Source organism: Musca vetustissima, unplaced genomic scaffold, assembly GCF_032173495.1.
Source record: "Musca vetustissima isolate MV318-11 ecotype Yass unplaced genomic scaffold, APGP_CSIRO_Mvet_v1 utg25896, whole genome shotgun sequence".
NCBI classification, from domain to species: domain Eukaryota; kingdom Metazoa; phylum Arthropoda; class Insecta; order Diptera; family Muscidae; genus Musca; species Musca vetustissima.
Genome location: NW_026878742.1, coordinates 177719 through 190415, shown reverse-complemented (window position 1 = coordinate 190415; position 12697 = coordinate 177719). Strand labels below are relative to the sequence as shown.

General features: G+C 33.2%; 1 pseudogene; it reads right to left on the bottom strand.

The window, feature by feature from the left end:
* LOC133323511 (serine protease easter-like) overlaps window positions 1-11155 on the bottom strand; it is a 44413-nt pseudogene extending 33258 nt beyond the window's left edge.
* Window positions 11156-12697: the final 1542 nt, after the last annotated feature.

Below are 12697 nucleotides of genomic sequence, written 5' to 3'. Positions count from 1 at the left end.
TAAGCGTGCCGGTTTTGATAAATATTTGTGTGAAAAATCACAAAATTTGTATTCTATAGCGTATAGATTTACCCCTGAAGGACATAGACCTGAGAAGTTGATGGTATATCCAAGAAGATAATTTTATATAATAAAGAAGATAATTTTAAACGATCGCAATCGAAACGAATTTTATGCAGAAATTGCTGAAGAAAATAAAAAGTTTTAGGCAAATTCATGAAGTAAACAACGTACTGGGCTACCGCGACTGCTCAGTGCCAGAGGAGATCCTAAACTGATCCCAAAAAGAAACATCTGAAAAGTATAATGTTCATAAATCGACAGTATTTCGCGTCATAAAAACTTTAAACAGAAATTATAAATTATTATACAACAACTCCCTATATATAACCTCCAATGAAATAACTAATTCGCTTCAAATGGATACATCCTTGCAAACGATCAGTAGAAACCGGTATTCGAGCATGCAGAACTGGGCTTAACTCTAGTTTAGTAAAAACGATCAGATTTTTTTCGTAGGGGACGTAACCGGTTATTTGCCTCGGAAGTTCGGGTACGGGTACCCGGTTATACGGATCCGATTATTACAAAATAGGTTTCACTTCCAGTGAGTGGTGATACGAAGGTGATATCTCAAACCGTTTGGAAGATACAGATTAAACTGGGTTTTGAACCCTGATATTTTAGAAAAACTTCCAAAAGCCGAACTTGGGTCCATTATAGTCCCTCACCGTCACGGTTCAAAGGACAAATTGTAGTCTGAGAAATTTAGGAAGGGCAAAAATCGGTGCCCAAAACCGAACCCGGTTTGATATCCCTTTCATATTAACACTCAATTGAAAGGTATTTTCATAGCTTTACAATGATATTAATCGGGTCCGATTTTTACTTCCGGGTAAAATAATCTGGTAACTGGGTACATCCCAAAATAAAAAATATATTCCCATAATATGGGTAAAAATACCTACCTCTGGAAAAAAATACAAAAGGTTCAGTAAAACAGATGAGGGTAACTTTATTGTCTGGGTGTGTTTTTCCGGATTCATAATATCAATGGAATTATGAGGTCAAATGATTACAAAAACATTTTATCTGAGGTAATGTTGTCATAAGCATCTTGGGAAATGTCTCAATGACCCCAATTACACATCTATGGTGGTAAAGCAATGACTATCTTAAGGGGACCCCCCCCATTCTCGGTGTCAAAAATTTTTTTGATTTAATTCGAATCTACTCTAATTCTAGAATGTCTCTACAAAATTTCAAGTGAAAATCTCAAGAACTCTTAAAGATATAGCCGATTTATTGTGTCAGCATCAAGTGACGGCTAAAGGGCTTCTCAAACTTTAAACGCGTTTTTCTCTTTTGCGAATGGCGGGCACGATAACTCATAAACTAATAATCCAATCGATTTCAAATTTTTACACATTTCTCTGTGAGTGTATAGCTATCGTATTAACTTGGTTTTTGGTCAAAAATCGGCGATTTTCCATAAAAATTTTTTCAAAGTTCCGCCATTTTGTTAATTGTTGTGCGAAGTCAATAATCCTAGTTCATACGAGAGCCAGACATGTCCTCTTTCTAAAACAGTTGGAATTTTCGGATTCCGATGTTCCAGTGAGGAGTTATCATGCCCGCCATCGAAAATATGGACTTTTCTTTGAACCCAAAAAACAACAACAAAACAACAACAACAAATTTTGGTAAATTATTTTTCTTCCTTTTTAAATCTTCAAATACATATGTGCCAAGTTACAAACCTTAACAAGCATTGGTATTCATTTACCAGCCCATTTAAAATCTTAAAAATAAAAAATCGAGAATGGGGGGGGTTCCCTTAAGAAAAATTGGGTGTGCTTGACTGGCCTGCTCGGTCAACTGATTTAAATCCCATTGTAAATCAAATTTAAAAAACCCAAGGATCTCTATGTTGCCCTAGGTTTTCGACAAATTGTTGTTGATATCAAATTTATGTTTTACCAACCTTAAAAACGACTGAATAAAGAATATTTTTGCATTTAAAACTTGGTTTCAAAATTGGTTTTCTCAAAAAAAAAATACAGGTTTTGCCCTAAAGATGACTTGGTTGTAAATGTTTTGAGCAGCACTGTATATACAAAATTAGCCGAAATTAAGAAATAAGACTACTGCAGCATTATTTTGTTCCCTGATGAAAGTAAATTCAATATTTTTCATTCAGATTGTAAGATTTTAGTTTGGCGATAACCGATCAACTGAGCTTAACTAAATTAACACAGCATGCTTAGAACTGTATTTTTAATAAGAACTTTACGTGATCAAATTTAATGTACCTTCACGTTTTACTCGTAAATATATGTCGCGCAATCTTCTCTTAGTAATATCTAATTATGAGCTAAGTAATCTAATTAGATCACTAAGTGAAATATAGAACAACAAACTGTATAATCGAATTTCTATATCAGATCGTGTACATGTAATTAAAAATACAAAAAAAAAATGGGCTTGCTATTCCTTTGTTTTCTATTAATGTGTCCTCAGAGACTATTTATTGTTCTTCGATCTCAAATCGTTGAAACTAAGGCATATTTCGAAGCAAAACACAAATTGATAGACTAGATAGAATGTATCTGTTGGATAGAGTTGGGTTGTTCCGGAACGAACTAGTTCATGAATTATTCCTATAAAGGAATGATCGAAACTAGGTCCGGTTCATTAGTTCCTTTTCCTGATCACGTTCATTCATTTCATTTCGTTCCTTTATTACCATTTTCTTTATTAGTTCTGTTCATTTTTCATATGCTGCCACATAGTAAAATATATGTAAAGCTAAAATCAAATTGTGTAAACTTTAAAAAAAGGAAACGAAAAAGACCGATCCGCTTCATGAACTAGACTTTCCAACTCTACAGTTGACATTGCCGACTGAAATGTACCTTCAGGCTGAGATGTATGTGGGATCGATTTTTTTCTAAATTTTGTACAGGTTTTACATCACTGGACTGGAATAAAATCTATTACGGGACTTATTCGGTATTTAAAAATACATTTATGAATTTTGTGTAGGATGTATCAGAAGAAACTGTGTCCATCTGTGTACCAAAACTATACTCAACGCAAATATATAATTTTTGTTAGTAGGTATCAAAAGAAGGTGGGTATGTAGTCTATATTTTTGTCTTTTAATTAATTTAGTAAATATTACCAAAATACAAAGTTTGCTTCGAATGTTGTTGTCGGCATCAATTTTCATTTCGAATTGAAATATATAACCCCGTTTTATGACATATCGAATTTGAATTTCCAATTTTTGTCAATATGATCCATGCTAAGAGTATTTAGAAACTTGCTACTAGGCTACATTAATATTCTTAATTGGTCTATTGTTCCCGTTTCTCATCTCAGAACAATACACATTGGTTAAAAATTTATAAATTTTATTGTAACTGAAATTTTTTTAACAATATATTCGACTTTTGTTTAAATTCACCTTATTCACCTCAAAACTCAAACAAAAGTCTAATTTTGTTGCCTTCTGTTGTATCGAACAATAAACGTTTGTATTTTTTCATTCTACTGTTTATTTTATTTTTTAACAGTTTTTATTCAATTCTATTTTTGTTTCGATTTTTTGTTTGCTTACTGTGTTATATACATTGATTACGTTTCTGTTTCTGTCCATTGATTGAGCCTTTCTGTTGATTATTAGCTGAGTGATTTGTATTGACAGTTATGTATTATATTCTCATAATTTTTGTAGATTCATCAGAATCGACACATTATATTTTTTTTGTTGCCGGTAGTTATTTAAAATAGGCAAAAATGACAAGAATAAGCCATTTAAAAAAAAACGGTGTGAAATTGTTGAAATTTGCATTTATTCTTCTTTTTTTAGCAATAAAAAGAAGAACAAAACGAATTCGAATGAATAAATTATTAAGTAATATACCTAACATGTTTCAGATGAACCGTTATTTATAGACATTGTTTTTATTTGGAATTTTATGGTATCAGTTTACAATATTTTAAAACACGTTCCTTTTAGATTTTTTGTTCAAGATTGCCGTAACAAAAACGATTTTAACAGAATAAATTTCTGCAATTCTTTTAAGAGTATTTATTGATAATGTTATTAAAAAATATATGATTTTGATGGCATGACAGTTACATTTATTCGAATTTTTAATTTTGAATAAAAAATAGAAAAAACTAAATTTTTATAGCCTCCACCATGATCATTCAAAGTACTTAAAATTGGTCGGAGGCTACACCAAAATATGGATCTGTAAATTGTGTGCTAGGAGAATTTATATTGTGGTAGAAACCCGTAATAACTTTGAGTGCCACTTTCTGCTGAAAAATGTGCCTAGGACCATAAAAATGATTTAAATGAGCGGAACCTGTATAAGGGATAGCCCCTTAAAAAATCTGCGCATTTTGGATTTTTCGGCAAGATAGCTTTTTTGCAACCTCCAAGAACAAAGATTGCCAAAATACACCCATTTCGGTTGGAAAATTCTGCATATAACTTCAAATTACTTAATATCGGTGGGGACCATTATATGAGGATCATGCCAAAACATTTAAGTACATAGTAAATTGTATGCTAGGAGACTTAATATCCCGGTAGGACCCCGTTAGAACCTGGAATGTCAAATTACAGCCAACGCGGTTTGAAAAATGCGTTTAGGACCATCAAATAACTAAAATCAAGTGGAACCTGCATATGAAACTATGCCAAAAAATGGTTGCGCAGATAAAGAGGAGGTGCGACTTGAATATTTTCTCTCATTCAAAAATAAACTTATCGTCTCCCTTGCGTTCGTTCCAGTATCCAACTCCACTCCTGCATCCAACTTCTGAAAGTGCTACAATTTGCCCTATTCACCCTGTTGGAAATGGTCCTTCAACGGACCGGAAACCTTTCCCTTAAAAGTATGATGAATCCGTGGCATGTAGATCAATAGTATACAACTCCGAACATAAATACCCCTCACTCCTTGACAGATTACCTTACTTTTGAAAAAGCCCACTCCAAACACGTTGAGGATGCAGAGGCTTTTCAAGAATACATATTTGTTTTTCGAATTCCAAATGTCTTGTTGATATAGCCACCGATGGGTTAAGAGACCTCAAACGGGCAGGGTGCGTTTAAGAGCAATCCTTTTGTTGCTTGCGAGGCACCTAGCGCCTTTTTGTAAAAAATAAACGATGATCAGATCAATACCACCCAATTTCGATCGTTAATCGTCTATCGATCCAACACCTTTACTGTAGGTCCATGTTTATTTTCAGAGTATACGTTGCACTAAACTGTATGCAGAAGCTTCTAAACAATAACTTTTGGTTTTTCCGAGTCCTAGATGTGAAAAATTGGCTAGTGGGCGATACAACCTTATCTTCAGACAATAAGTCGCACTAAACAATAAGACATTGAGGATGAAGAGGATTCTCAACAATAATTTTTGGCGTTTCCGATCCCAAGACACTTTAGCATTTTGGCTTATCCACTCAGGTGGAAAAGACCTCATCAGTTTTCATGCATTTTAGGGTCTCATTCAGCTAATACACATAATTTTTGATAATCAGGTAGATAGAGTTCTTGATCTCTATCTTTATAAGCTTTAAAGCCCAATTCTTTATGGAAAATAAGGTTCACTGAAACCGTTCGGTCTTTGTCCGTGTGCTTCGCAAAAGGAACTAGGTCATTTAGTCCCATAGTTCATTTTAGATCAAACGTTCATAGGTGATTGTCAGTTCATTCGGCGAATAAACCGGAAGATCTAGATGAATGTTGTATCAAAAGAAACTAATTGGAACAAGTGCAAAAATGAACGATTGGAGCAAAAAGATGAACGATCGGAGGAAGATGAACGAAAGAGTTGAACATATTATCGATCGTTCATTTAGTGAAATAGTTTTAATGGTTCCGAAAAGACGGAACTTTACCAGAAACTCCTGCATATTGTAATGGATGATTTTGACTTCATGTAATTTGAAATATTTTCCTTTTTTTGAGCAGTAAAATTGGTGCCTTTTTTCTCATTATTGATTTTTTTATTTTATTCCAAATATTGAAACATATACTCAATTTCCCCAAAGACAAACAAACAACAATTAGATAACCAATAAAATACTTATTAGAAAATAAAATGAAACAGAACACATCACACAACAGAATTACATCTGTCAAAAGTCAAACAAATATATTTTACAAAGTCATGGGAAAGAGTGTTAAAAACGGACTTGAAAGAATTTAAAAGACAAAAGGCAGCAGAAAAAACACTTGTCTCATTTCCTTTCACACACACAAAAAGGATCAATTTATTGATCTAACAATATTTACTTTTCAAAAACAAAAAAATGTATATCTTGCTGACTTGTTTCTTATCTCTTCTTTCTTTTATTCCTTGCTTTTTGGTCTTATCTACCTGTTTCCAAGAAAAAGGTATATCAAAGAAACTACCTGGACTCATTTAATTTAGATTCTCGTTTCTTTGTTATTTCTGTAAACGATCTCCTCGTCTACCAGCAGAAAAAACTAAAACTCACCCTTAAGAAGTTACAAACTAGGGCAGATAGCAAAGCAGTCACATGGTTTTGAAAAATGTGTTTGGATTTTAATACCAGAATGTGGTAGAATTCCATGGTAACCTTAAAAGCAAATAGCATGTGTCGATTATTAGTAATACTATTATTTTTTCATTTTATTATTTGATTCCTATTGTTTCATGTCCCTGGAATATATTCTAATTAGTACAAAAACACTATTTCTGAGGTGTGATTATCATTCATTATTACAATTTAAAAAAGATTTTAAATTAAACATCATTTAACACATTTTATTAATATTTCGATTTTTTTGGTTCAATTTTTATTTCCATATATCATTCATAACCTATTTAGTTGCCTCAAAGGCGAATCGAATCACTGATATGTAAATTATAAAATTTTAATTTTAATAAAATCATGTTAATTACATTTGTGTGTTATTCAATGAGCTGGCCTGTGTGAGTAAATGAAATGTAAAATTAAAATTTTAATCAAAAATATATTTAATTAAAACAAAAATAAAGTTAAAATTGGAAGAATAAAACAAATAGAGCGAGGGAAACTGTTTAATAACATACACAAATCGAGTTCATTTGCTTCAGGTAATTTCAGATTTTAGCTGATTTGCTCTGAAAAATTGGCTTTAAGGTGACACTAAAAATGAGAAATTGTGTGGGAATTTATGATACTGATGACCTTTGCTAAAGGCTAAATCTGCTAAATCTCGCGGATATAGCAGAGTTTTATTTAGGATGCCACTAAAAATGTTTGGTAATTTTTGATACTGTCGTAATTCTCAAAAAAAAACATGTCTAGAAAATTAGATGAAATTTGCGAAAGCCTAAATCTGCTAAATCTCACAGATATAGCATAGTTTTTCCAGTCGAAAAATGTAAAAATATCCACCACTAATTTAACTCCCACACTCTTTTCCACATGTACATCGAAGATGCGACTTCCTCTGAATATGCATGTTGATGGGTCCACAATTCCGGCCATTAAATACCCCAAGGCTTTTAGGAATCACATTTCATTGTCATTGTCGTAAGCTACAAGCTATTTGCGATAAGGTCAGGAGCAGGAATGAGGTTCTCAAGTCAATAGCTAGCAGCACTTGTTAACAATCTATACAGCGATAGAGACCGGTCTGTGGTAAAATATGCGACTCCTATGTGGTCTGCCAACGTTAGTACAACGCAATGTAACAACAGAGATACAAAAGAGATGCTCTAGATCAACAGACGTCCTGTCAAGCAGGATATTTACACTGATTCAAGTAATTGGAAAATACCGGGTGAATGCAATCCTGGGATAAAACCCGTCACCCATAGAAGCAGTTACTGCGATAATTGAGAAGATGTCGTGTATTGGCCACAAATTGATGAAATAGTGGACAATATCTGTTCGGACTATTACACATGACAAGCCAAGCCAAAATCCACGCTCCCTATCTCACTTTGGGCACAACTGTTATAGTTCGCAGTTTTTTTCAACATGAAGTTAGAAACAAATATAATCGAGGATTAAGTGCAGGTGTTTCAGTATGAGAAAATTCGCAGGATTCAAACGGTTATGTCATTCTTGTGATTACCATAGTAAAAATATAAATCCTGACACATGTATGTAGAATTCCGCATTGGGTCCTATTATGGTAACTACTCCTTTTCATTCAAATTTAAATTTTTATTGTTGTTTGTTTTACCGTTGGCAACCAGTTGAGTATGATTAAAATTACTTTTAACGCTTTGTAAAGTAAAATATTGAATTCCTCTATATATAGAACCAATCCATTAAGGTAGAACTAGCAAAACTTCTGAGAAACCCTTTGGGTTCTGTTATGGTAACTACTTCTTTCCAATCAAATTTCATTTCAAAAGATCACATGAAGTTTCTCTTCCACCTTTTAGGGAATCTTTGGGTAGATTTCAAACAGATGCCAAAATTCTGCAATGTCCGATGGAATTCAAGATCGATTCCAGCTCTTCTTGATTTTATTCTGATACCTGAATCCCCGAAGAGGCTGCGAAAAATCTATTCGTTCATTTTGCACTCATGGGCAGTTCGTGGGTTCCGGCAGTAGTACCGAACTATCTCTACCTCTGAATTACCGCCAAAACGCTGTCAAATGCTGGAATGGGAAAACAGACAAATCAACAATATGACCAGAAGCAACCAGTGCTGTGGTTGTGCGATGAAAAATACTCAAATACCTCTATAATTCCTGCCGTAACAAGGACAACCTCACACTGAGATTCATCCTCTCTAATTACAATGTTAATCATGGAGAAGGGCAAATTAGCCATAGGTTATTCCATGCTGATTTTTTTGCAGGGAACTCTGAAGTTCATATAGAAAAACGTTTATATATTTGTATGCGACAATTGCAAGACATTTTTGAGATGACATACATTCATTAAAATCGAATTACGGGGTTTTTTTTTGCAAAGCATATATCTATGTTTTGCATATATATCTCGAGACATTGTGCATTTATTACAGTTGTACTTTCAAGTTTATAAAGATGGTCGGTCTTTTTAGTTCAGCTCTCATGAATGAACTAGTTCGTTCTCTTAGTTCAGTAATTCACATTAGTGAACGACGAATGTGAATCGAACACTGATCGATCATTTGTTATTTAATGCGTGTGAGAAAAGATGCATGTGTGTGAATGTAAATTAAAATCATTGTCAACACACTTTGCAAATACAATTTGCTTGAGGAAGTCGCATTTTATTCTTTAAGTTGGTAGTATTTTATATTAGAGTTGTTCCATCTAGTTCATTTGGCTGATCGCTCTTTATAGATCAGCTCTTTTGACTGAACTAGTTTGGTCTTCTAGTTCAGTAGTTCAATCGTTGGCAATGGACCTATATGTCGAGGATGTTAAACAAAAAAAATTAAGAACAGTTTGTGCACCTATAAGTTGTGAATTTTTAAATAAATGTTTCAAAGGAATTGATTAACCTATAAGGAGTGGAAAAAAATTGTTCCAAGGAATATTGTGGACCTATAAGGTGTAGATTTTTAAGAACATTTGAACTAAATGGAACGATTATTCCAGTTCGTTCTTTTAATTAATCAAAATAACGAATTTGTAAGACCTAGTTCAATCGGCCTTTTAAGTGAATCGTTCATATGAACTAGTTCGTTCGTGAACTGCACAATTCTATTTTATTTGTAAGATGTGACAACCAGAAAGTTTTTTTTACTTTGGTAATAGTTTCAACAAACTTTTTTTGTTGGCAACATATAAATATATCCGACATAAAGCCATAATGACATTATCTATAAATTGTCGTTGCCTTAAATTTAGGTTAAAATAAACTTAAGTGGTTGAACGAATGAACGATGAAATAGTTCTAACAGCTGATGAATAACAAATGAACTATAAAGAACGACTTTGACTGAACTAGTTCACTTGCTCATTCAACTCAATCTATCAATCACAATTTAGGGCTTTTTGGCTACCAGTTACGTATGAAAAACAAGGACAAGAATCTAAATTTTAAAAATGTCGCTCATAATAGAAAATCGACATTTTCCACTTTTACTTGATCCTTGCTCAGAATATATGGATTTTTCACAACCCAAAATCAAAAATGCTCACAATTTGAAATGCTTAAATCTAATCGCCATTAAATTTAAGATTTTATATTAGGTAAAATCTTATCAAAATTTGATACCGGGATGAGAGCTTGTAAAAAAATCATAACCCTAATGTATATATACTGAGGTTCTTCATTTTATGATATTCCTTTCAAAAATTGATTTAAACCCTAAAATGTAATTGAACAATTCCTTTTCCGATATTTATTTTGATTAATAAATTGAATATTTAGTTATATTTAAATTTTCTTTTTCAATTGAAAAAAATTGTATTCTATTTCTTTTTTCAAATATCCACATAATTGCCATCCTAGTGGATTAACATAATCCCATGTTGTCGATTTGAAGTTATCATTTGGCATTTATCTTTTCAAAAACATCATTATTGTCTCTAATGTTTGCCAGATTTTTTGTATTTTTCTATTCATTTTCTAGTGGCTAAAGTGATTTTATTATTATTTTTGTTTTTTTTTTGATAATTGGCAAATCAAATGAATCACGTTTATCTCTAAGCTAGCTTTTTCAACAGCTTATTATAAATTGTCCACATAGACACACACTTACACAAACTAATGAGCAGAAAGATGATGCTGAAACTGGGAAGAATGCTAAAGGCTTTCATTTTATACTGATCATCATTATGATCAAGAACCAGTAAAAGTCTTCATGATTTTAGTGGTACTCTTTTTTTAGATTGAAATTATAATGGCAATGGTAGTGGTGGCTCTGGTGACCAGCATCCAACCACTATCGTCTCTATTTTCGTGGTTAAAGCGAGTGCGGGGTACATGGCCTTATTTACCCATATTTGATGATGAAAAGAAATTGAAAAAATACAACAACAAAGCACGATAAACAAAAAATTGAAAACTTGGCATTAATATTAAATCCAAGTACTATATCTTGTATATGTTTGTGTGTGTCTTGTGTTTATTTTGTATGGCCTACAATGTTCTTCATTTGTTTTTTTGTCTTCTTCCTCTTCATTGATGCTGATGATAATACTGATAATGACCATAATGTACTCTATATATTAGGTTTTTGTTTGGTCTTCTTTGTTTTTTCTTTTTATTTTGGCCATGAATCTATTTTATTGTGATTTGTTGTTGTTATTGTTTTGGCATAAATAAGAAAGTTTTTCAATTACCAAAAAAATTATTTTAAAATTTGTTGAAATATTTGAAATTATTGTTGTTGTTTTTAATGGCCTTTTAGCGTAAATTAATTTGTATAGCAATGTTGAAAATAATAGCAATGAATTAAACAGTTGTGTTCATATTAATAGCAGTGAATCGAAATTTTGCATTTATTAAAAAAAATATGCAGTGAAAGTCTATAGGTTTTTTGTACACAGAATACCTTCAATGAGTCCTCCTATATGTATTATGTAAACAGGGAACATTGCGAGCGTAACCATCACCTTGAGAAGGAGTCTTGCCAAGTGGGTTGGGCAGTAAATGACGAGAATACCAAGCTGCTGGTATCAACGCGCAACACTTCCAGTAGACTCAAACCAATTGTGGAATTTGAAAACTACAGCTACGAGGTAGTCAAAGATTGTATATACCTTGGTACCGCCTAATGACATCGGTTTTGAAATTCGAAGAAGGATAGTATATATACAGATGCTACTGTGGTCTAGGTATACAATTTCGAAACAAGGTCACATCTGATACTACCCATGCTGGTGTATGGATAAGGAGTACTTGCGCAAGGAAATGAGCAGCTCTTGCAGTGTTTGAGAGAAAAATTCTTCGAAAGATCAACGGGACGATCTGCGTCGACGGTAAATATCGCCCTCGAATGAACCACGAACTTTACCATCTATACACGGACATCGACATAGTCAGTCTGCTGCGACTAGCTCGGCTATTGCATGTTGTGCGAAAGGATGAGGATGCTCCACCTCAAATGGCATATAAAAGAGAGACTCCACAGAAAGAAGTCGTCTTGAAGTCCTTCTATGTATAGAAGCTTTACTGTAAGACATCTGTATGCCTTCTGCAATTCAATAGGCAAAAGTCCTAGGATATACGACCTCTTGAAAGAATAGTGAAGATAGCGAACCTCCTAAGGGTATAGTAAGACCTTTGAAGCAGATAGAATATCTCTTGAAGTCCTCTTAATGTTTTCTTTAGGTATAGGATAGGTATTCGTAGATAGAAGACTTCCTGTGGGCCTTCTGTATTATATAGATAGAGGCCTACTGTAGGTTAACGATAGATAGAATACACCCTTCCAAGGGTATTCTAATCATAGAATATATTCTTTTGGGTTTCTACCTATTGCAGATAGGTATTCGTAGATAGAAGAATTCCTGTTGGCCTCCTACAGAAGGTCGGTATTATATACCTTGAGGCCTACTGTAGGTTATCGATAGATGAATATATCTGTTATGCTCTCTAAAACAAAAATATCTTATGTAGCGTGTCTTTAAATAGAGAAACTTCTGAAGTTCTGTAGAAGACATTCTGCAGGCTTTCTACAGACATCAGATATTATTTAGGAATACCTTTTGTATCTCTTTCATTGACTGAAGACCTCGGAGGCCTACTCTAGG